At 37.5% G+C, this 25973-nt stretch overlaps 1 long non-coding RNA gene across 1 annotated transcript in view; it reads right to left on the bottom strand.

Annotated features, from left to right (window-relative positions):
• Window positions 1-11953: 11953 nt before the first annotated feature.
• LOC122239610 overlaps window positions 11954-25973 on the bottom strand; it is a 56617-nt gene continuing 42597 nt past the window's right edge. Inside the window, exon 4 of the long non-coding RNA XR_006218860.1 lies at window positions 11954-12619. This is a non-coding gene — a long non-coding RNA (uncharacterized LOC122239610). The remainder of the gene's footprint in view (window positions 12620-25973) is intronic.

Raw genomic sequence — 25973 nt, forward strand, 5'->3', positions numbered from 1 at the left:
TATGTTTCATATTATTCGGGATGGTTTACATGGGAGTTTGTCTCTTGTCCATTATTTATTTATTCAATCATTTATATCAGGATTCATGGATATTTATTTTATACTTTAGATCATACATTAATACTACTTTATTTTTTTGCTCAAATTGTTCTAACTTTGGCCATTGGTAGCCCTTTCAGTTTGTTCCTCTGTCATTTTCACAATCTCCATGATTGAGAGTTTATGTTGTTGTTGTTTGTTTATTTTTGTCTATTTATTTTGGTACTTACTTTCTGGCTCTATAAGATGCTCTGGACATAACATACATTGTATTTTCCCTGACCCACTACTAGGACCAGCCATTTCTCTAAAGAACCCTGGTTCCTTTTATTGGACAATGGTACCAGAAACCAAGATCTGGATATTAAGTGCGCTCCTTGCTCCTGGAGAGTCTCTCAGCTGACAGAGTGAAGAAATATACCTGTTTCTATACTAAGATATGTATATACATATCTATAAATATTTCTGTATGTAACCATCTGTATCTATATTAAATTAATCATGGGTTCATGCTGACATCTCCAACTATAATCCATTACCACATGGATCATTCTAGCATCCTCCCATTGCTTATCTGTAACCTCCCAATCCAAGAACAGAAAACTTAACTCTATTGGTTGCTTTTTCATTTTATTCATAGCATCATTGGTGAGTAGAACGTTTTAAATATGATGACGTCTAATTTGTGATTTTTTTTCTTTTATTTTCAGTGCTTTGTTTCTTTTAGAAATACTTGCCTACCACAAGGTCATGAAGTTATTCTCCTGTGTTTTCTTATAGAAATTTGGTAGTTTTAGCTCTTATGTTTAGGTCTGTGATCTCCCTAGAATTAATTTTTGTGTGATGTCTCCAATTTTTTCTCACCTTTCTCACTAGTCCAGCATCACATATAAATGAGACGTGTAAGTGTGGCTGTTAGTGAGAAGAGTTCCCTCTGCAAACCCTCAAGTAATTTTCTGAGTTAACTAAAACTGTAGTACTTTGGTGCATTAAGAAATATATAACAAAACATAACATACAGGAGGGACACAACATTGCATGTGCAATCTGTTTAGCAACAAGGCTGAAATTGGCAATCTTAGTGAAAATAATTTCAGCTGAAAAACTGTGGCAGGAAACCATACTGGAATGAATTGAAGCTTCACTGGGAATTACTGAAACACAGGCAGAGATTATAAGTGACAAATCAGTTTTTAGTGATGAAAGGACTTTGAAGATTAATGACTTGTGTTAGATCCCACAGCTAATTAAGTAGCAGAGTCAGAATATATGGCTTATTTCAATGTTGATTTGAGAATGGAAAAGCACATAGGCTTTGGACTCAAATAGATGGGGTTTAAAATTGCAGCTTCACATTGGGCAAGTTCTCTGACTCTCCATTTCCTTATCTACCTCTTAGGAATGTTGGGAAGATTAAATAAAATAATTAGTTCCAGTTCTGCTTCCTACCAAGATGCTGACAAAGCAAAATTGCTGGCTCTCTCCTCCAAGATCAACCTCAAAGGACCCACAGAGGAGGAAAATATGCCAAGGTACCTAGTAAACACCAAATACCAAGGAAATAGAAATTTGGGCGGCAATGTGGATCTTCTGAACTGGTGTATATGAGAAGATGGATATAGCTTGGGGCAGAAGGCAGTGGAGGATAAAATAGGAAATTATTAGAGTTTGGCTTCACTTCTGCTCTGCCATGCTCTTGGGACAAAATGAGCCTGCTCTTATATAGCAGCAAATAAGATCTCTTGGAGATACCTAGAGAAAAATAAAAATAGATATTTGAAAGTGAGAAAATACATTAGAAATATTTGTTGCTGTTTAAAAACTGCTAAGAAGAAAAGAAAGGGAACATATATTCACAATAACCTAGGATGAAAGTCTCTAGATAATATCAAGATATGGAAGATGAGAGTAAAGAGAAAACAGGGATAAGAGGCTGTACTAAAATTCTCATCTAATAAGGGGCTTTTACATATGGTACTTTTGTAAAAGTAGGACACAGAAAATGGGATAAACTGAAATTACAAATTAAAATGATAGAAAAAGTTATAAATATATCAAAAATTACAGTAAGTATAAATGGAATAAACTCACCAGTCAGAAGATAGATTGGATTTTAAAGATCCAAATACGTGCTGTTTGTAAGGTATATACCCAAAGCACATGGATACAGAGTGAAAAATAATGGAATGGTGTATATTATGTCAGGCAAATACTAACCAAAAAGAAAGCTGATGAACTGTTAGGGATGGATACAGTCACAGTGTCATGACAAAAGGTTCTGTTCACCAAGGTAGAGCAATTTGAAACACGTATACATCTGATAAAATAGATTCACAATGGATGAAGTAAAAGTTTATAGAACTACAGAAAAAACTGATAAACCCACTTTATTGTAAGTGATTCAACACACCTCTGTCAGTATTGATAGACCAAACAGACAAAATATTAGCAAGGATATGTGGAAGATCTGATCAAAATAATTCACAAACTTGACCAAATGAACAAGGAACAATCAGAGAATACATATTTGTCTCAAGTACACATGGAACAGTTACAAATGATCACATACTAGGCCATGAAGAAAACTTCAACAAACTTCAAAGAATAGATATCCTATAAAGTTAGAGCAAAAAGTAAACTAAAAAATTCCTGTTAAATAACTTGTTTTGGGGCACCTGACTGGCTCAGTCCATACAGCATGCAACTCTTGATCTTGGGGTTGTAAGTTTGAGCCCCATATTGGGTGTAGAGGTTACTTAAAAATAGAATCTTTAGGGGCACCTGGGTGACTCAGTCAGTTGAGCATCCAACTTGGTTTCCACTCATGTGGTGTGCGAATAGCATGGAGCCTACTTGGGATTCTCTCTCTCTCTCTCTCTCTCTCTCTCTCTGCCCCTCACTTTCTCTCTTTTTCAAAATAAATAAATAAACTTAAAAAAATAAAATATTAAAAAATAACCCTTGGTTTAAGAAGAACTTATGATGGAAATTTAGAAATGCCTAAAACTAAATGGTAATGAAAACAATTCAATCAAAATTTGTAGAAGAAAGAAAAATGGGTGCTTTGAGAGAAATTTTGAGCCTTACATGCTTAGGGTAGAAAAAAAGAAAATCTCAAAATTAATAAGCTATGTGTTCCTCTTAGGAAACTAGAAAGAAAACAACAAAGCCAAAGAAAATAGAAGGAAACAGGGGCATCTGGCCAGCTCAGAGAAACATGAGACTCTTGGTCTTGAGGTCATGAGTTTGAGCCCTATGTTGGTTGTAGAGGTTACTAAAGGAAAATAAATAAACTTAAAAGGAAAAGAGAAAATATGGGGCACCTGGGTGGCTCAGTCAGTTAAATGTCCGGCTTTGGCTCAGGTCATGATCTTTCAGTCCGTGAGTTTGAGCTTCATGTTGGGCTCTGTGCTGACAGCTCAGAGCCTGGAGCCTTCTTTGGATTCTGTATATCTTTCTCTCTCTGCCCCTCCCTACTTACTCTCTCTCTCTTTCAAAAATAAATAAACATTAAAAAAGAAAATAGAAATAATGAAAGAAAAAATGAAAGCAATGAAAAAGAAGGCAAAGGTACAATAAGAAAATCAACACCATTAAAAAAAATCAATATAGTTAAAACTTGATTCTTTGTAAAAATTAGCATAGGTAAAACTTAATATGATTTAAAAAAGACACACAAATAATGTCATGAATAATAATATACAAAAGGGACTATTCCAGTTACCTACTGCTGTGTAACAAATTATCCCAATGTTTGTATCATAAAACAATATCCACTTTATTTGCTCTTGAGTCAGTGGTTCAGGAATTTGTACAAATATCAGTGGGACAGTTCACCTCTGCTTCATGTCTGTGGTTTCAGTTATATTTCTTAAATGTTTTCCATTGCACAGAGGTAAGGGTAGAGAAGTATGGGTGGTATCTCCAGTGGTCTGAGGAAGTAGCCCAGAGTGGTGTATCACATTCTAAAGTTAGTCAAACTCCCATGGTTTTCCTTAAAAGTCATCTTGAAGCATTTTTCTTCATAAAATGTGAAGTCCATATGGAATTTATTTTAATATTAAAGTGGTGTGTTACTCTTGAAATTTTCAGCAAATGTAGATACCCCAGGAGGAAGCCCCATAATTTTCCTGTGATTAGGTGGATGAGATGTTTATCTTTGGGCAAATGATACCTGAACCTTCGTGGTTCTGAACCTTCGTTTTCCCATATACAAATCATGGGAGTATTAATGTCTCTCTACATACACACTGGACAGAGTTGTGTTGAAAGTGAAATGGAAATAATGCATGTGAGAGGTGCCTGGGTGGCTCAGTCAGTTGGGTACCTGACTCTCAATCTCAGCTTAGGTCTTGATCTCAGGGTCATGGAGTCAAGTCCACATTGGGCCCTGTGCTGGGCATGGAACCTACTTAAAAAAAAAAAAAATGTATGTGAAAATGTTCTGAAAACTCTAAAGTTCTATATAGATAAAACCTGCTTTTGTTGTGAAAGTATTTTTAATTGGCAAAAAAAAAAAAAAAAAGAAAGTGATGTTTGTAAAATTACAATCTGTTTACACTATATTCACAAAATGAGTAGGTGGGCTCTTCTGATACAGTGTCTTTGGGAGATCTATGTTTTTTTAAGAGTGGGGCACCTGGGTGGCTCAGTCAGTTAAGCATCCGACTTCAGCTCGGGTCATGATCTCGCGGTCCATGGGTTCAAGCCCCACGTTGGGCTCTGTGTTGACAGCTCAGAGCTTGAAGCCTGCTTGGGATTCTGTGTCTCCCTCTCTCTGCCCCTCCCCCACTCACGCTGTCTCTGTCTGTCTCTCAAAAATGATTTAATGTTAAAAAAAATTAAGAGAGGGGCGCCTGGGTGGCGCAGTCGGTTAAGCATCCGACTTCAGCCAGGTCACGATCTCGCGGTCCGTGAGTTTGAGCCCCGCGTCAGGCTCTGGGCTAATGGCTCGGAGCCTGGAGCCTGTTTCCGATTCTGTGTCTCCCTCTCTCTCTGCCCCTCCCCCGTTCGTGCTCTGTCTCTCTCTGTCCCAAAAATAAATAAAAAAAGGTTGAAAAAAAATTAAAAAAAAAAATTAAGAGTGATTGTCTGAGGGTAATTATTCCTTTTAACAAATTCATAAACCATGCTAGTAGTTTCAACAAATGAGATAGGGATAGAAGGGAATAGAACATCTGGAACAAAATGAGTAGTTGGATTTATATGAAATTTTATTTATCTGTGTTCTATTTAAGCATTTCTAGGTTAAACTGCATAAATTGGCAAAGATATCTCAGTTAGTTGAGATTTTTACCATCAGAGGGACACCATCTTCCCAGTTAAATATTTTTAAGTTAATAAGTACAAGTCTGCAAATTATTGTTCTTTCTATAAACTTTAACTGTGTAACATTTATGATGCATTTTAAATTAAAATAATGATGACTTAAAATCAGAATGGTATCTCAGTATTAAAAATTAATGAATCAGCAGTTTTTGTAATTTCAGAAATCCTGAAATAAAAAACTGTCAAGAAAACGGCTTTAGAAAAGAGGTCATGGTGTCACTTAAAAATATATCAAAATTCCAAAAATAAAATAAATTAAAATAAAATAAAAAATATGTCAAAGTTCCATTACTATATATTTTAGGGTAAATGAATACACATATACAGAAGAAAGAATTCTATAAATAAATTGGTGATTTTCTTCTATGTGGCAGGAAATCATGCCAAGATCATATTTATAACAATGAATTCAGGTGTGTAAATGGGGAATTACTTTCACATAGCTGATGACACTGTAAATTAATATAATCTTTTTAGAAAGTACTTGGACAGTATGTGCTAAGAACCATAAAAACTTCAGAGCCTTTTGACCCCAAAATGCCATATCTGATGATTTATCACAAAATCATATGCTTAAAGATGTTCAGCAGTTTCCAGACAATGAAAAACTGTAAGCAATTTAAATGTCAACAATGGGAGAATGGTTTAGTAAACAGTCTAATATGTTTGATGGCATAACATGCAATCACTAAAAACATAACTATGAAAGCCAAACATCATAGAAAAATGCATGTGATGTAGCGTTAGTGTTAATGAAATGTACAACGCTTGTTCACTGTTGAAAAACTGGACAGGAATATAGCAAAATTATGGCCATGTTAAAGAGGAGATGGAGAAGATTTTTTTCTTTCCTCTTTTCTTCAAAATGTTTAATAGCAAGATGCTGTTTCTTTACAATTACAAATGTGTTAAATTATTTTCACAATGTCAACCTTAAGAAAGATCAGAGACTATAAGTTTTAGACATGTTCAGTGGTTATTTGAAGGCTTGGAGAGGATAAGATCTCAATGTGTTGATATAGTTTGGAAAGTGGAGCATGTGTTCCTCCACTCCACTTGCATACTATTTTTAATACCGTAAAAGGGTATTGATCAAATGGTAAAGAGTTGCAGTGTAGGGAGTATTGATCAAGTGGTAAAGAGTGGTAGTGTAGGAGTCCTGACAGCAATAACTCCGTCTTTGGCCCTCCATCTTGTCCATGCCCTGAAATGACCTCCCTCAGGCCTTTGTGTTCCAGGTCCCTGGGGGTAATGTAAGCCCTGACCACAAGGCTGGAAGTCTTGTTCTGATCTTCCCTAAACTGGCACACAAAAGGTGCCACTTTAGGTAACTATCTTGTGACCTCACCACCGTGCCCTTCCCTCTATAAACGCTGGGGATTAAGGTCAGGACTGGACAGAGAATAACTGAGTGGAGCTTGGATCATTTGTCCACTGGATTCCACCTCACCCCCACCCCAACCCCCATCTGTAAGTTACCCTGGATGAAAGTCTAAACTGGATGGAATGGCTTGCATCATTTTTCAGTCTCAAAGTAACTTCCTGGAGACTGGAGGATACTTCCTGGAGTTTGGAGGATATTTTACTGTCCCTGCTCCACCTTCTAACAGGGAGGATGGTGGGGAGGAGCTCGACAACCCGCAATTAACCAAATTGTAGCATTAATTTGTATTTATTTACCTTAAAAAATTGGTTATAGATGGGGCACCTGGGTGGCTCAGTCAGTTAAGCATCCAACTTCGGCTCAGCTCATGATCTCATGGTTCGTGAGTTCAAGCCCCATGTCAGGCTCTATGCAGACAGCTCAGAGCCTGAAGCCTGCTTCAGATTTTGTGTCTCCCTCTCTCTCTACCCTCCCCTGTTCATACTCTTTCTCTCTCGCTCTCAAAAATAAACATTAAAAAAATTTTTTTAAATAAACATTAAAAAGTCATGTATAGAACCCACCAAATTTAGATAATTGGTTATCTTTTAAATATTCTTGTAAAATTTAATTCAACATTCATTGAGCCCTAAATACTAAGTACTGTATTTAAGCATTGCGTACAACATAAATAAGATACAGTTCTTGCCTTCAAATAGTTCTTCCAGTGGTGAAGAACTTGTAAACACCTTGTAACAAATCCAGAGGAACTATGGTGATCCCATGCAGCATTAATCAAGTTTTTTAGCTAAGCAATCACTTAATCAGCTAAACATCAATTGCTTAGTGAGTGTTGCTGCTAATGACTAAACTAAACTTAGTGAGATTTTAATGCACACCAATAACCTTTGAACATTGTGCTATTCTGAGTATTTTATATTTTTTAATGTCTATTTATTTATTTTGAGAGAGAAAGAGTACGTGTGTACTAGCAGTGGAGGGGCAGAGAGAGAGGGAGAGAAAATCCCAAGCAGGCTCCACGCTGGGGCTCCATCCCAAGAACCTTGAGACTGGGAACTGAGCCAAAATCAAGAGTCGGTCACTTAACCAATTGAGCCACCCAGGTGCCCCTATTATCAGTCTTTTAAATCAGAGTAGTTCTTAGGGGTGTCTGGGTGGCTCAGTCAGTTGAGTGGTTGAGCCTCAAACTTTGGCTCAGGTCATGATCTCATGGTTCATGAGTTCAAGCCCCGCACTGAGCTCATTGCTGTCAGTACCAAGCCTGCTTCAGATCTTCTGTCCCCCTCTCTCTCTGCTCCTCCCTCGCTTGTGTTCTCTCAAAAATATATAAAATGTTAAAAAAATCATGGTTAGGGGCTCCTGGGTGGCTCAGTCAGTTAAGCATCTGACTTCAGCTCAGGTCATGATATCACGGTTCGTGAGTTCAAGCCCTGTCGGGCTCTGTGCTGACAGCTCAGAGCCTAGAGCCTGCCTCGGGTTCTGTGTCTTCCTCTCTCTCTGCCCCTCCCCTGCTCAGTCTCTCTCCTTCAAAAATAAATAAATGTTAAAAAAATTGTAAAATCATAGTTCTTTCATATTTTATAATAAACATTTTTTTTAAATTTTTTTAACGTTTTTATTTATTTGTGAGACAGAGAGAGACAGAGCATGAACGGGGGAGGGGCAGAGAGAGAGGGAGACACAGAATCAGAAGCAGGCTCCAGGCTCTGAGCCATCAGCCCAGAGCCCGGCGCGGGGCTCGAACTCACGGACCGCGAAATCATGACTTGAGCCGAAGTCGGCCGCCCAACCGACTGAGCCACCCAGGCGCCCCATAAACATTTTTTTTTAAATGAGTACAGTCTCAATTGGATACTGGTGAACTGTCCTCCATAAAAATCTCAAAACCATTCTTCCAAGAAGAAGATTTTGCTGCTCCATGGAGCAATAGCTTTATCAATGAGGCCTTTAAAGATATTTACATTATGGGGTGCCTAGGTGGCTCAGTCAGGTAAGCAACCGACTGTTGGTTTCAGTTCAGGTCACGATCCCATGGTTCATAGGTTCAAGCTCCACATCAGATTCTGCACTTCCAGTGGGGGATTCTCTTTCTCTCTTTCAAAATAAATAAATAAATAAACTTAAAAAAATAAAATCTTTAAAAGAATTTACATTAAAAAAAGAAAGATGGGAAAGTACTATCAAAGTAATGAAAATTTTTCAAAAGCAGAATGCAGAACTATAGAGTTTTAATCCAGTTTTGAAAAATAAAATATCTATACTTAATTATAACGATTGCTCTTGGTTAATAAGCTCTTTCTATGCTGCAGTCACTGTTTTAAAAGTGCTTTACCCATTTAATCCTCACAAGAACCTTATGAGGTAGCTAGGGTTAGGAAACTGAGAAACAGAGGAGTAAGTCATTTGCCTTGAAGTAACCTCCCCCAGGTCACACAGAGAAAGTGGACAAAGAAAAAGTATTTGAAGGAAATGCCAGAATTCTAGATCCAGAGGTAATTTTCATTTTCTTCTTTGCTTACATATTTTCCTAATTTTTCTGCAGTGAGCCTAAATCAGTTTGTAATATAAAATTGTTTAAAAATAAGATATTCAAGTTTTACAGTCAATAGAATTGCTCAATAAAATAGTAAATGGAGTGCTGCAAGCCAATGTATTTCAGTGAACATGCAAAGAGCATTTGTATTGACTATTTGATAGTTTCTTATAGTTTAAATGGGAACATGAAATGATGTCAGAATATTCCTTTCAGTGACCTTAAAATCCTTAGGCTTGCATTTGGAGCCCGTTTCACACGCACCCCCCACCCCCCACCCCCAACACACACACCATGGGAACACATGCTATATAAAATGTAACTTTACACAAAACTTCTTCAGGGTAAATCTAATACATTTTAATATAATCCTGACCTAAAACAGAGCACTGCAGGGTCAGCAGTCTGCTACTGTAACTGGTTTTTTACTCCAAGTCCCCACTTTAAAGCCACCCTACTGGTCCATCTTAAAGGGATAGCCCTTCTTAATGTCTTGACTACTTGACTACAAATTTGAATCCATACCTCTCTGACTTCAGTGTTTATGCTCTTTCTAGAATACCATGTTGTCTCTCAAAAAGATCATACCAATGCTTTTCTTTGGCTTCTCATATTCTGAAAATTAAAGATGTTCATGCAATATTGAAGTAAATGTCAGGGTACACCTCAGAAAACATGCCAATTGAAATGATTTACCAATGATTCATATTTAGTGAAAGATAGAACTGAAACATGAATGTGGGTCTACTTTTCCCCCTGTTAAGTCATCATGAGTTACAAACATACCTGATCTCTGAGGCCTTATCCTAACAGACTGAGGTAGACAGGAAGGCTGCCCCTAATCTGGCAAAAGTCTTTAATGCTGACTCAGGGTACTTCTAATTATTTCTATCCCAGGGACCCTGAAGTGTATCTTATTGTAATGGTATCCAATTTCAGGAAGAGCTTTGAAAAACTTCTTCATAATTCCTTTATGCTCTTAGTGATATACCTGGAAGTAGGAGAGAATGCTTCTGGTTCACAATGATGAAGGAATCCCTGCTAAGGGGGGAAAACAGGGCTGATCAGCAGCCCTGAGCTTCATTTTAAGGTGGCTAAGCCTGCCCTGCAGCTGAAGAGAAAAACTGGAATCTAAGAAAATAAGAGTTAATTTAGTGTGGCAGAGAATTTGTGGTTTCCAAAAAAGGAGGGAGTAGTGTGGGGTCTCCGGATTGGGTGGGGACCACCAAATGTGGGATGACTCGATGTAGTGGAGGCTGGTGGCAAGGGCAGTGAAAGAATTTACAGAAGGCAGAACAAAGGAGTTAGAAGTTTATTGAACACACTGCAAGGGAGCAGCAGGCAGGACAACAAAGCAGAGACTGTCTGCCAAGAGGCAGTGTGTGTGAGGGGGAGCTGTAGTTAAAAGAGGCAGGTGAGATGGGGTGCCTGGGTGGCACAGTCGGTTAAGCAGCGGACTCTAGGCTTAGGTCGCGATCTCACAGTGCTTAGGATCCTGTCTCTCATTCTCTTCTGCCCCTTCCCCGTTTGTGCTCGCGCACATGCTCTCTCTCTCTCTCTCTCTCTCTCTCTCTCTCTCTCTCTCTCAAAATAAATAAACATTAAAAATTTTAAAAATAAAAAGAGGAAGGTAAGGAAGTATGGGAACATACGGAATTCTCCTTTTTTGATAACGGTGTCCATGTAAGTAACCCATTGGTCAGCTAGGGCTTATGGCTGTTTTGAGGTGGGTCACTTAATGGCCCTGTTGGCATTCAGCCTGGTGGTCACTGTGGGCCCTTCTACCTTAGTCAGGTTTCCATTGCTCAAGTTGGTTGCCTACAAGTGGCCTCTAAAAATAGGGAGAAAAAAGAGCTAAGGATAATTTTGAACCTGTAAAATCTGCTTTTGTTAGTTACTGTCAAGGGCATGGTAATGAGAAATCTTATTCTCTAAAATCCTAGACCTGAGCTGTCCAAAGTGGTTGCCACCAGCCACATGCAGCTTTTGCACACCTGAACTGGTAACTAGGGTGACTAAGAAATGAATTTTTAATTTTACTTAATCTCGAGTAGTTTAAATTTAAATTTGCGAATTCATACTTCATCCAATTATTAGAAAGCTGTTAGATATGTTTGTAACAACTTGGGTATATGGATATGCTTTCCAACTATAAATTTTATGGAATCTAAATACAGATCAAGCTTTCCAATGAAAATCTAAAGTCCAAATTGAGAGCTGCTATCCTGGACTCAAGAGATGAGGTACAAAAAAGAAAAATATCTAATATTCTGTGTTGAAATATTTCAGATAAATTGTGGATATATTGAGTTAAAACCTATTACTAACATTAATTTCACCTGTTTCTTTTTTAATGTGGCTATTAGAAAAGTTTAAATTGCATGTGTGACTTGCATTACATTTCTATTTGAAGATGCTGTCATATTATAAATATGATATGTTGCCATTTGAAATATCAGTGAGAATGGTATGTCTCATTCCCACTCAGGAGATCTGAGCCCTGGGGTGCCTGGATGGCTCAGTCAGTTAAGTGTCTGACTTACTTTTGGCTCAAGTGATGATCTCACAGTTCATGAATTTGAGCCCTGCCTTAGGCTCTGTGCTTATAGTGTGGAGCCTGCTTAGAATTCTCTCCTTCTCCCTCTGCCCCTCTCCTGCTCTCTCTCATTCAACAAAAATAAATAAAGTAAAAAAAAAAAAAATCTGAGTTCTGTGGGTTACTTTAACCCAGGGAAGCAGCCTCAGTTTCCAACCAAGAGCTTCAGATAAGAGGTTTTTAAATTGTAGTTTAAAAGGAAACAGGTAATCAGGATAGAATATTCCTAACAGAACTTCAAAAATGTTTCCAACGGAAGGCCAAGGCCATGTAAACAATGTTTCTCCTCTGGCTATCAAGCCCCTGTCCTTTGGAGTGGTTACTGGGTTTTTTTGTTTTTTGTTTTTTTAACCAGTGATATGCATTGTTCTGCTTTGTTCCTGTTGCCTCCAGAACAAAGATTACAGAGAAACCTCAGTTGCTAAACTGTCCCTGCTTCATGACATCACACATTCAGAGCTGATCCCCACTTATCCTGTTCCCTCTTCAGAATTCATCAACACCGGGCTCCAACACTAAGGTAAGCTCCTCCCAAGTGTCTTGTGCCCAGACATCCCAGGGTCCAGGAGAGGCCTTATACTCCTCTTGTAGTAGCAGCAGGTAAATACACCAAACTTTAAGTACAAGTGTGTTTCTGGTGGTCTTCATCTGATGGGCTTTATCTTGACATGGAGTCTTGAAATCTTGAAATTGATTACATAAAGGAGCAAGACAAATCGTTCATTGATTCCAGAGAAATCTATAATGTAAAGGGTAGAAAGCAGTTTTAGAGTCCAACCAACAAGGCTCTAGTCCTGGAGCTGCTCAGTTTCTGTTCTCAAACTTCATTAATGTGGGTAATAATCAAAACATCTATTTCATAAGGTGGTAAGAATGTAATGAAATACCCTACCTAGAAAGCTTGGCATAGCTGCTGGCATACAGTGAGCACTTTATTAAAAAAAAAAATTTTTTTTTAAAGGTTTGCTTATTTCTGAGAGAGACAGTGCAAGCGGAGGAGGGACAGAGAAAGAGGGAAACACAGAATCTTAGGCAGGCTCTAGGCTCTAAGCTGTCAGCACAGAGCCCAACATGGGGCTTGAACCCACAAACTGTGAGATCATGACTTGAGCCAAAGTCAGTCACTTAACCGCTTAACTGACACCCAGGCACCCCTAGTGAGCACTTTTTTTTTTTTTTTAACATTTATTTTTGAGACAGAGAGAGACAGAGCACGAATGGGGGAGGGTCAGAGAGAGGGAGACACAGAATCTGAAACAGGCTCCAGGCTCTGAGCTGTCAGCACAGAGCCCGACGCGGGGCTTGAACCCACGGACCGCGAGATCATGACCTGAGCCGAAGTTGGCCGCCCAACCGACTGAGCCACCCAGGCGCCCCAATAATAGTTTTTATACAACAAATAATAGTTTAAAAATTCTTGTGAATAGCTCAATCTAACTATATGTCCCTGAAGATCTAATTAAATGTTAAAAGCTTCAGTTATTAAAAAAAAACATATCTGTAAAACCCACTTCTTTCTTTAAAAGAAAATGTTTTACTTGCTGCATAATTTATTGTATTTTATATATGTTATAGATTACAAATTAACCATTTTCTTCTTCTTAGCTAGGTAAGCTATTTTTAATTTTCCCATTATACATAATCCTTTAATTAACATATTTTAAAATGTCAAGTTTTGTTCAAGCTTTTCTTTTATATCACAACATTCCCCCCCTCCCCTTATTTCCCTAGTCTTTACAATGGGGGAAACAGTGATATAATTTTTCAAAACTGTTTTTAAAACTGACATAAGTAAAAATACTTGTTAAACAATGCAAAATGTATGCATTTACACCACCACCTGTCACTCCTCGCCACTGCCACTTCCTTGTGAGTGTGATCCCTTTCAGTGTTACCACATTTCTGGTTATTTCCTGGGAGAGAATCCCAGTGGGGGAATTACTGAGTATCAAGGGCTCCAATAATTTAGAAATTATAGAAACATTAAAGGAAATCATTTGTGGAAAAATAGAAAAATTGAAATACATAGATGTACAATGAGAAACATTTGCACAAAAGAAGATAAAGATAAAGATAAAAGTAATGGAGTGGTGAAATGTTTGCAATTAATGTGTCAGATAGACATTTGGTATCTAAAAGGGGACTGATAATAAATTTCTGTGGACAATAACTAGCATCCAGTAAGTAAGTAACTATTTTACAGAAGTAAATGAGAGCTAGGGGTAAAGGAATTTGCCCAGTTCCTGAAGGGATTTACACTCTGATGCCTGTGCTAAGTCTATATTCTTAATGACTATAATATATACTTTCTTGTATTCAGGACTAATGTGTATTTGTTACATGAAGTTGAGATTTCATGACTAAATATGTAATGTGATTTATATTGATAGAGAGTATATATAGGAACTGTGATTGAACTTAACAGAATGCTGGAATAGATTATTAGAAATGGTTTTACTGGATGAATTTTTCTGTGACTCTGATAATGAAATGTTGGGTGATTTCTTCTTTTGAAAGACTCCATGTTCATTAACCCTGCCTTGTCACTCTCGTTAATTTTTGTTAGTGTTTCATTCTAGTTGTTTCCCAAGTGTTTCTTTTTGGGTAAATTATTTGTGCATCTGTATAAAACTAAGGAGACTTGTTTGTTTTGTTTTTTGGGAGAGAGAGAGAGAGAATGGGGAGGGGCAGAGAGAGAGGGAGAGAGAATCCCAAGCAGGCTCTGTGCTGACAGCAATGAGAGGCTCAAACTCACAGACCCCGAGATCATGACCTGATCCAAAATCGGACACTTAAATGACTGAGCCACCCAGATGCCCTGAGAATATTACTCTTCTTTCTACTTCCACGTCCCATTTTTTCTCAGCTATATTAATGTGCCTGAGTAATACTGTATAATATTAACTTGTTTTTTTCCCTTTTCCATTTCTCCATTTAAGCAAGTTATGGGCTCTGAATGTTATCACTTCAGGGGAGGCATAGGACAGAGAGGAAAGCAGACTTAACCTGTAAAATTTTTCCTGGCTTTTATTTTCCATAAGCCTAAACTCATTGAGTTGCATAGGATTTGAGAAAGGGAGCTTGATGACTTACAGAAAGAAGAGGTGGGAGAGGCTTCTCCCTGAGATTTCATGAAGGTGGTAGTGAGAAGCTGTGTGAGACTCAAACACTGCTCCATGGTGGAGCCCTGGGAGGGTGGCATCAGATATATAGGAAAGGCAGGACACTGGCACAAGCTTCTCAACCTCAGCTAGGACTCCCATACCACATGTGGGACCCCAAAAGAGCAGGGATCTGCTGCATGGGAAACAACCATTTGTTGAGGCTCTGAGTTACCTGAGTACAGATTACTGATGACTAGAGTGTCCCCCTTCTCTCTGAGGCTTTGGTAACTGTGTCTTTTGGGACCCAGGGGAGAGAAATCTCAAAAATGTTTGTTTACATTTCCCATCAAGCAGGTCTTAGAGGGAAGGTGGGGGGAATAAAGAGGATATTCCCCAGAGGCAGACATTGAATTGAAGTGTAGGAAATAAAGTGTTATTTCTTACATACTTGAATTTGTTGGCTGAGGTTTATACTCTGCCACGTGATTTTTAAATTGTTAAGGCTTATGACATTCACATGCTACTCTGTAATATGTCTCCTGTACTTTGCGCATTGTTTGATACCCCAAAATGAAGCCAATGAACCGTATGTATGATGTTAGGATTACATACGTATTATTAACTATAAGCCAAATATTGTGATTGGACTAATTTAGAAGGAAACCAAATCCTATGACATTAAAACTTTGCTGCTTAAATCTTTCCTTCCTTTTTTTCTGGTTCTACCTAGTTGACATCATTATTGTATAACCTGATGCCTTGGATTCCTATTTTTGTGCTGAAGGATTTCCTCTCGTAATTTTTCAGGTAGGGAGTATCAATGGTAGATGTTTTATTCCCAGATGTCTTTATTTTGTCCTCATGCTTAATTAACAATAAAGCTAATTTTTTTTTTTAAAATCTTCCTTTAGACCTTTAAGACATTACTTCACTTTCTTCTATATTCTTTCTTTTTGTCCACTTTCTATAACAGATTAAGGGAAGTAAATTAAAGTCTCTATCCTCTAGCATGTTTCTATTTTGCCTTGTATCTGCTATAGTTTTTGCTTTATGACTATTGGTGCTATGTTATTTGGTGTATAGATTTTATATTTTCATTGTGAATTCTGCCTTTTTTATTATGAAATATCTTGTTTAATGCTTTTTTGGTACAAATTATTAAGTTACTGCAAGTCTTAAGTTACTGCAAGTCCTTTAAGTTTTCTTAAAGGAAACATCTTTAAGAAACTACACTGAAAGTTGTTCTACAGCCAACTTTTCTCTTTGAATTTGCTGATACTGAGCCTGAATCTTATCTGAGGCTTCTTAGAGAGAAGCTAACTGGCCTTTGGCCTAAGATGCAATTTCTTCTCTATTGATTTTTTTTTGCAGGAAATTCAAATGCATTTGCTTTCTATTTTCCAAGTAGTTCTGGTACACTGATGGTACACTAATTATTTTCTACTGATATGGTTTTTTGAAAACGATCTGTCTTGGAATTTCAGTGGGGGAGGAGGTAGGGTACAGGATGAATCATGTGTCACAGTCTACAACTTGACCTGGAATCTTTCCTATAACAAAATCTTAATAAGCTCCATATTTATAGGAATAAAACCTTGTTTGGTGTCCATCCATTTTCTTCTTCTCTCTCTTACTCTTCAACATGCATTGGATGCTGAAATCATTTGATCATCTAATTTATCATCTTTACACTTTCCCTTAATATTTATTAAAATCTTCAGTGCTGGAATTCTCTTTTCTCCCCCCCATAATGAAAATGTTGGAAAGACCTATCTGGATGATGTATATCTAGGGCATTCAAAAATTCCAGTTATATATTTTTTGATATATTAATGTTAGGTAGCCATTTTAAAATGGCATAATTCCAAACAGAATTGCAGCAACTTGTAGTCAGAATATAGTACAATAATAAAACATATATCAGTATGTCCAAAGGTTTGAATAAATTTCTTGCATGTAATTTTATTCTTTTTTTGACTGAAAATGACACTTTTATTTCCCCTAGGAACAAGCTTCTCCTAAAAGGAAATTGTTAAGCTCTAGATCACAGTTTCCCAGTTGTGCTTGAAGGGACCTGGCTGCGTGTGACTAAGTGTTAAAATGAGTAATACCAAGAGTGAGGGTCTAGGGATTCAGAGACAGCTGCCCAGTAGATTCCATGGGAGAACACAGGGTCTAGAGCCTTGGATTGAACCTTTAGAGGGAAAAGACACAGAGGGACAGAAGGAAGACAAAAAGAGTACACAGGCTATATGAGGGTAGAGAGGTGACGATTTCCAAGGTTTTAAATTCAGTTCAATCGGTACAGCGTCATGACCCAAGTGCAGCCATGGCCATCTGTACAATGAACAGGCACACCTCCCAGACAGTGTGGGTTCCGTTCCAGACCACAGGCACATCCCTTCTTGGAAATTGGCGAGAGGCAAAGCATAGGAGTCAGTAGAAACAGACTACAGGGTGTGGCTAGAGACAGAAACTCTGAGCCCTGTTCTCCGTCATGCCAGGACAAGGACCAGTTCAGATCAAGCTCTTGTAAATGAACAACCGGAGCAGCAGCAATCTCCTGACAGGAGCATCCAGGGCAGGTGTTCCTCATCTTTCTGTCCTAGAGCTGTGCTATCCAGGGGACTGTCATTTTATTCTTTTTTTTTAAAGTATCACTTTATTTATTTATTTGTTTGTTGTTTGTTTTAGAGAGAAAGAGGATGCAAGTGAGCAAGGGGGAGAGAGAGAGAGAGAAAGAGAGAGAGAGAAGTGGGGCTCGTGTTTACCTGAAGCATGTTCACACCAAGCGGGGCTCGAGCTCACCCGATGTGGGACTTGAACTCACAAACCGAGAGATCATGACCTGAGCTGAAGTCAGATGCTTAATGACTGAGCCACCCAGGCGCCCCCTGTAACTTTATCCTTATAGTTTTTATACATTACCAGCTTCAAGGCATTTCACAGCTAGAAGGCTAATAATATTTGCAATAAGTCATTTTTTTCTTAATATGCTAAATATTCAAGCAGAAATTTATATACTCGATTTAACTGTAAATATAAGTGATGTCGTTATCTATATAATCTTAAATCCTCCTTTTGGAAGATAAATCTTTTTTTCTTTTTTAATAGAGACATTAGCTCACCTATTTTAATTGTTAGCCTCATCAGAATCTGTGTAATCACTTTCATTTTAGAAATCTAATTGCTTGAGTCCTTTCAAGGAATCAAGTAGCAGTATGGAGGCTCACCACATGGTGGCAGCCGAAAGCCCAGAAACCAACAGCATAAGTCCTGGATGAAGCATGTGTCCAAAAATTTATGTACAGCTGTCTTGTAGGACTGTAAGACAGTCATATTAAAAGGCTACTGGAAACATTCTATATCTTGATCTGGGTAGTGGTTACATAGGTATATACATATGTAGAAATTCATCAAGCTATATATTTAAGATCAGTGCATTTTACTATATTTATACCTCAATACAAAATTTAAGTGACTATAAATGAGAACCATTTTATATAAGCCACCTTAAAATTGGTCCTAGTGCTGAACGCAACAAAAAAATTTCAGAGGGAATACTAAGTATTAGAAATTTCCCTAAATAGTATGAAACTATTTTATGATAGTTGTTTTAGCTTATTACAATAAATTTAAAGGATCCTAAAATTGTCAATTTAAGTTAAGACTGCGCCATCAACAAGAAAACAGTAGCATGGGTGGATAAATCATGGGCATAATCACATTTGAAACACTATAGAGCAATGAGAATTAAGGAAGCATAGCTATGTGGATAAATCTCACAAGCACAATGTTGGGTGAAAGAAACAAGTTGCAAAGATCACTGATATACACATTTTTAATGTTTATTTATTTTGAGAGAGAAACAGCGCACAAGCACATGTGTGCATGAGTGGGGGAGGGGCATAGAGAGGAGGAAAGAGAGAACTCTAAGCGGGGTTCATGAACCATGAGATCATGACCTACGCTGAAATCAAGAGGTGGACTCTCAACCAACTGAGCCACCCAGGCGTCTCTGATATATACATTTTTATATTAAGCTCAAAAACAGTCAAAATATATTGTTTATAGATGTGCACATAGGTGGCAAGCCTAAAGAAACACCAGAGATTGATTATAAAAGTCAGGATAGTGGTTACCCTTGAGAGGAGGGAGGAGGATGCCAGCAGAGGAGAGGAACACAGATTACTTCTAAGGTACTGGCATTGCTCTGTCATATTTCTTAACCTGGGTGGTAATTACACAGGAGTTTACTTTGTACTTGCTCTTTAAGTGTAAAAGAGGTAGATTAAAAAGTGAAAATCCTAGTATCAAAAGTCTATAAAGAATGTATCAAATTTAACATCCAAAAAACAAATAACCCAGTTAAGAAACGGGTGGAAGACATGAATAGACACTTTTCCAAAGAAGATATCCAGATGGCTAACAGACACATGAAAAGATGCTCCACTTCACTCATCATCAGGGAAACACAAATCAAAACCACAATGAGATCCACTTCACACCTGTCAGAATGGCTGAAATGAACAACATAGGAAACAACAGGTAATTGGTGAGGATATGGAGAAAAGGGAACCTTCTTATACTGTAGGGGGGAATGCAAACTGGTGCAGCCACTCTGGAAAACAGTATGGAGGTTCCTCAAGAAACTAAAAATAGAACTACCCAAGACCCAGCAATTGTACTACTAGGTATTTACCCAAAGGATACAAAAATATATATTCAAAGGGTTACATGCACCTCGATGTTTATAGCAGCACTATCAACAATAGCCAAACTATGGAGAGAGCCCAAATGTCCCTCAGCTGATGAATGGATAAAGAAGATGTGGTATATATACAATGGAATATTACTCAGCCATCAAAAGAGTGAAATCTTGCCATTTGCAATGATGTGGATGGAGCTAGGATGTATTATGCTAAGCAAAATACATCAATCAGAGAAAGACAAATATCATGTGATTTCACTCATATGTGTAATTTAAGAAACAAAACAGATGAACATAGGGGAAGGGGGAGAAAAGAGAAGAGAGGGAAACAAACCACAAGAGACTCTTTTTTGTTTATTTATTTTGAGAGAGACAGAGACAGGGCTAGTAGGGGAGGGACAGAGAGAGAGAGAGAGAGAGAGAGAGAGAGAGAGAGACAAAGAGAGAATCCCAACCAGGCTCCACACTGTCAGTGAAGAGCCCGATGCAGGACTCGACCCTACGAAACTGTAAGATCATGACCTGAGCTGAAACCAAGAGTCCAATGCTTAACCAACTCAGCCACCCAGGTGTCCCGTGAGACTCTTAATGATAGAGAACAAACTGAGGACTGATGAAGGGATGTGGGTGGGAGAAGGGCTAAATGGTGATGGGTATTAAGGAGGACACTTATTGTGATGAGCACTGGGTGTTGTATGTAAGTGATGAATCACTGAATTCTACTCCTGAAACCAATGTTGCACTGTATGTTAACTGAAATCCAAATTTAAAAAAAGGGGGGAAAAGTGAAAATCCAATAATCAGTATTTTATAGTGCAGGAAGCCCAGCAGTTTACCCTTTAGCAAACTGGAAGTAATCACAGGCACCTTTTATTATGTGTGGGGTTGCCAGATTTAGCAAATAAAAACAAGAAACTACAGCAAATAAAAATAAGAAACTATAGCCATAAAAATACAGGATGCTTAGATAAGTGTGAATTTCTGATAATGAATAATTTTTTAGTATAAGTTATCCCCACTTCTGGTCCCATGCAATATCTGGGACATACTCATGCTGAAAAATAATTCATTGTTTATCTGAAATTACATGTAACTGAGTATCCTGTATTTTGTCTGGCAGACCTAATTATGTGGCAAATTGCACAGGCAGAAGCAGTTCTCAGTGGCCCAGTGAGTGGAGGTCAAAGGAAGGGAAGAGGAGGAAGAAGTAGTTTTTTTAATTAATTAAGCAATTATTTATTTATTTATTTTTATTTTTTAGAAGTCTTAAACTAGCCTGACCCTAAACTCCTATTTAAAGAACAGAGTAATTAAATTTGATGAGTTTACCCATTATTGCAATAGTTCAGGTAATGAATCCACATCATGTGTCAAATAATTTCTATCAACAAAAAACAGTATCAGCAAATGTTTAAAAGAGCCATCAGTGTTTTTCTTAGAAATTGTTTATCTCTCACTGCATCAGTCTTTCTTCTGATAACTTTAGATAAAGATATTGTGAAAGATGACTGATGCTGATTCTGTGGCTGTTTTTCTAGTTAATAGTCAATGATTAGGAGTGAAGTTGCAAGGTAGGTTGTTTTGTTTTCAATGTTTGTTGTTTGTTTGCTTTGAGACAGAGAGAGAGACAGCATGTGTGAAGGGAGGGAGAAGCAGAGAGAGAGGACAGAGAGCAGGCTTTTTGCTATCAGCGTGGAGCCTGATGTGGGGATACCACAAACCGTGAGATCATGACCTGAGCCAAAATCAAGACACTTAACCTGACTGAGCCACCCAGGCGCCCCTGTTTTGTTTTGTTTTTATTCTACAAATATTGTAACAGCTTCCCACGTGCCAGGAAACCATCTTAGACTCAAAGAATGGAATAATGAATGACACAGATATAGTCCCTTCCTATGAAGCTCAAAGTCTAGGTCCTACGGGATGGCAGATAGATAGGTAGATAGATAGATAGATAGATAGATAGATAGATAGATAGATAGATAGATAGATAGATAGATTATATGCACTTGGTAAAACTTTATCCAGCAATAGTGGATATCTGCTGTTTGCTGCCCAGCATTCCTCTTTATTAGGGGAAATCGTCCAGATCCCATTCTATCTTATATGGTTTGGGTAGAATTGACCCCAAGCCAATTGCCATGAATGACAATGCTTGATTCAAAGATGGGCATATAATCCAATTAGAATTGACGATCCTTAAAATCCTGTAAGTAAAGGTTTCTGGAAAAGAGAAGCATTCACTCTTGCCTTTGCTAACAGCCACCATGTTGCTAACTTTAGGGGAGCCATCCAGATGATCAGGCCATCAGGTATACATTCCCAGAGGGCAGTATTCACATGCACAAAAGATGAAGTCAACACCAGAAAAACCATCGTGGTGCATTGTGGAGCCTTGATTCAAGATAGGCCTGAAACTCCCCACAGATTTTTCAGTTAAATGTAGCCAGTAAATTCATTCACTTCTTAGGACAGTTTGAGTTTCCATTCCGTCATTTGTAGCAACTAGTCCTTAACTGATGCAGTGAAAGACTAAGAGGAAATAAAGGTTTCTTTCCCATTCCCAACCTCCAGTATCACCCCCTAGAGATAATTGCTGTTATATATCTTTCAGACATTTGTTTGCACATATACGTATAATGTATGCCTTTTAATGCAAGTAGGATTTTATTGTACATAGGGTTCCACCACATGGTTTTTGTAAACCTATGTTGTATTGTGGACATCTTCATTTGTCGATGTATAATATTCTGCAAGTTGGATGTATCATCAGTTTAATCTATCTTCCACTGGTGGAAATTTATTTTCCTCAAATTATGTATATATATATGTATATATATATATAATATATATATATACATATATATATATATATACTTATACACACACATACATACACACACACACATATATAAAGCTTTGTGCATATATGTAACTGTATCCAAGGAAAAATCCTAGGAATGAAATTGTTCTTCTAAAGAGAATGTACATTTAAAAATTTTCCCCTCAGAATGATTATACCAATTCATACTTTTCTCAGAAACACCTGAGAATGTTTCTCCTCATCATTGCTAACAGTATTTTGTCAAATTTAAGACATTCTGCCAGTATGATGGTGAAAAGTAGTATTGTTTTCTTGATTTGCATTTATTCCATGAGTATATACACATAGAGATCCATACATGTTTAGGCTCTTTTATGCATTTGTTAACTATCGTCCTATAAATTCCCCATTTCACATCCTTTTTCTGTTTTTTTTTTATTTGAGTCATTTGTTTACCTCATTGATTTGTTTTATATATTAAGAAAATAGATCCTTTTATCATAGGTGTTTTAAATTAAAATTTTCTTTAGTGTTTATTTATTTTTTGAGAGAGATAGAGTGTGAATGAGGGAGGTGAAAAGAGAGAGGGAGACAGAATCTGAAGCAGGCTCCAGGCTTTGAGCTGTCAGCACAGAGCCCGACACAGGGCTTGAACTCATGAGCTGTGAGATCATGACCTAAGCCAACGGCCGCTTAACTGACTGAGCCACCCAGGCACCCCATCATACATGTTTTAAATATGTTTTTCCCAAGATTGTTGTTTGTGCTTTAACATTACTTTATTTCTTTACTTCTTTTTTTTTTCTTAAGTATAACATTTCAAGCATACAGGAAATAGGAAAGAATTATATAATGGAGTACCTACGTGCCCACTATCCTGTTTTAAAATGTTACCATTTTGCAATATTTGCCTCACCTTTTTTTTCTTTAAAAAAATAAAATGTTACAGATTAATTGAAGCTTCTTTTATATTTCCACTGATCTGGTTCCTGTCCATCTCTCTCCAGATATAATCACTGCCCTGAAGGCAACGTGCATGTTTTTGGAGACTATATATCTTAAAAAAACCCTTGCATGCACCAAAGGTTTAAATATTTTCTTGTCTCTCAGAAAAAAAAAAGACAGCAATAACAATTGATTGTTAATAGTTATTCTCAAGTGTTACTAGAATTTGCAGACATCTTTCTAAGAGACATTAATTTCACATTATTGCAATAAGAAGGCTTGCAAAGATCCCATGAGAAGCTGTTCACAAACTGTGCCAGCCTTCTGATTAATGTTGCTAATAAAACAGAGAAGAATCTGCCCATCAAAGTCGCCTCAAATGAGGTCACTGAGTTATGACAGGATATATTTACTATAATTTATTTTTACCCCAGAAGAGGTTATTTTTAAAAAGGCTGTAATCCCTCTTTCTGCTCATTTTGGAACAGACATTAGTTGGGGTCAAAGCCCTTGTGTCTGTTTCCATAAAAGGTGAGCTTGTGGGGGTTGGGTGTGTTCAGATCTGCTTGGACATATGAAAAATGAAGAAATTTCATAAGTGGAGTGATGAAATCAATATGGTTTTGTTTGAACATTGTTGCAGAAAGAATTAAAAGACACTTTAAAAATCTTTGAATAACCTCTAGTCTTTTGATATTCTGAAACATATCTTCATTGCTTATTTTTAAAAGAATCCAAGTTAAACTTAGCCTAAACAAGGGAGTCACCTATGATTTTGACAAGCACTTTAAACAGTATACTTCTGGGGCACCTGGGTAGCTCAGTCAGTTAAACGGCCGACTCTTGATTTCAGCTCAGGTCATGATCTCACAGTTCATGGTTTCAAGCCCTACTTTGGGATTCTCTCTCTCTGCCCTCTCCCCCACTCATGCTCATTCTCTCTCTCTCAAAATAATTTTGTAAAATTGTAAGGTTTATATCAATTGCATGATGCTGTGCATATCATTCTGCAATTTGCCATGGTTGTTCCATGATGACTTCCAAATTTATCCATGATGATACATATAGATTGAATTTTTCATTTTAACTACTGAATTCTATTCCATTTCATGAATTTATCTCTCTATTTTATAATTTTTTTAATGGTTTATTTATTTTTGAGAGAGACAGAGTGCAAGTAGGGGAGGGGCAGAGAGAGAGGGAGACACAGAATCTGAAGCAGGCTCCAGGCTTTGAGCTGTCAGCAAAGAGCCCAGTGTGGGGCTTGAACCCACGAACTGTGAGATCATGACCTGAGCCAAAGTGGGACACTTAAGCAACTGAGCCACCCAGGCGTCCCGTCTTTCTATTTTAAAATCAATGAACATGTAGATTATTCCGTTTTTCTTCTAGTAAAAATAATGCTGCATTTGAACATATCTCCTTGTGCACATGGCTGAGAATTTCTCTAGTGTATCTAAGAGGGACCCTGCTGGGCTCTGAGTCCTGCATACCTCCTAATTGAATATTGCCAAATTTCTCTTCAGAATGGTTGTATCATATAGTTTATACTTTTCCCAGCAGTAAATGAAGGTTCCTCTCATGAGGACTCTCATATCCTTTCTGTCTCTGGCATTTTTGTTTTAGAGTTGTACGAATTTGATAATAGTCTAATTTATCAAACACGTAGGCCTTATGACCTATGTGGTGTGTGTGTATGTTGTCATGTTTAGAGGGTTTTTTTTGTTATGTTTAGTTTGGCAGTAAAGGGTTATTGCAAATACCGTTTTGCTGTTAATTGTGTCTCCCAATGATGAAACTGAAAAAGAATAGTGCTAATAGTCCAGAAATCTGGTAATCCTGCAGCATGATTCTATCTGGATTATACAACTTTGCCTGGCTAACAGTAAAGTTATGTAAATTCAGAAAATTGTGATTGGGAAACTGTGCTAACCACTGTTCATTGAGAGGTTTTTGCTCACTGCACAGAGCTGAGTTATGTAATGCAGTATTATTAACTGTATCAGGTCCTGGGTGAATAGTTAATCTGGAGGGTTCCAGGACTAATGTTTCTTTTCCCCAATCTTCCGTGTCCTACTTCTTCTGAATAGCGTTCACTTTCTCTTCCTTACAATCAAATCTTAAAGTTTCAGGAAAGTCCTAGATGTAACAAAGTTCAGGCTAAAAATTTTTGCTGTGTAAGCTTATCCGGGGCATTAAACTTTCTTATACCATCCTAGCTAAAAATAAACTAAAACTCCAAACCAGGAGGATAACCAGATGTGACATCTGCTGAGCCGTCCTGTATAAATAAGCAATAAATTACAGAGTGAACAAGAAATTTGGCAGGTGTGGTAAATCGGGAATGGCTTTTTGACATAAACTGATATTTTTACTTCTGGAACAATCAGAAGCATTTTCTTATTTTACACATTCAGTCTTTTTAAAATAAAACATATTGTTTCATAACAGTATAAAATCTAACAACAGTTTATGATACTATCTCTGGGTGGGTGGGGACTTTTTTCTT

This window comes from Panthera tigris, chromosome B3 (assembly GCF_018350195.1).
Source record: "Panthera tigris isolate Pti1 chromosome B3, P.tigris_Pti1_mat1.1, whole genome shotgun sequence".
NCBI classification, from domain to species: domain Eukaryota; kingdom Metazoa; phylum Chordata; class Mammalia; order Carnivora; family Felidae; genus Panthera; species Panthera tigris.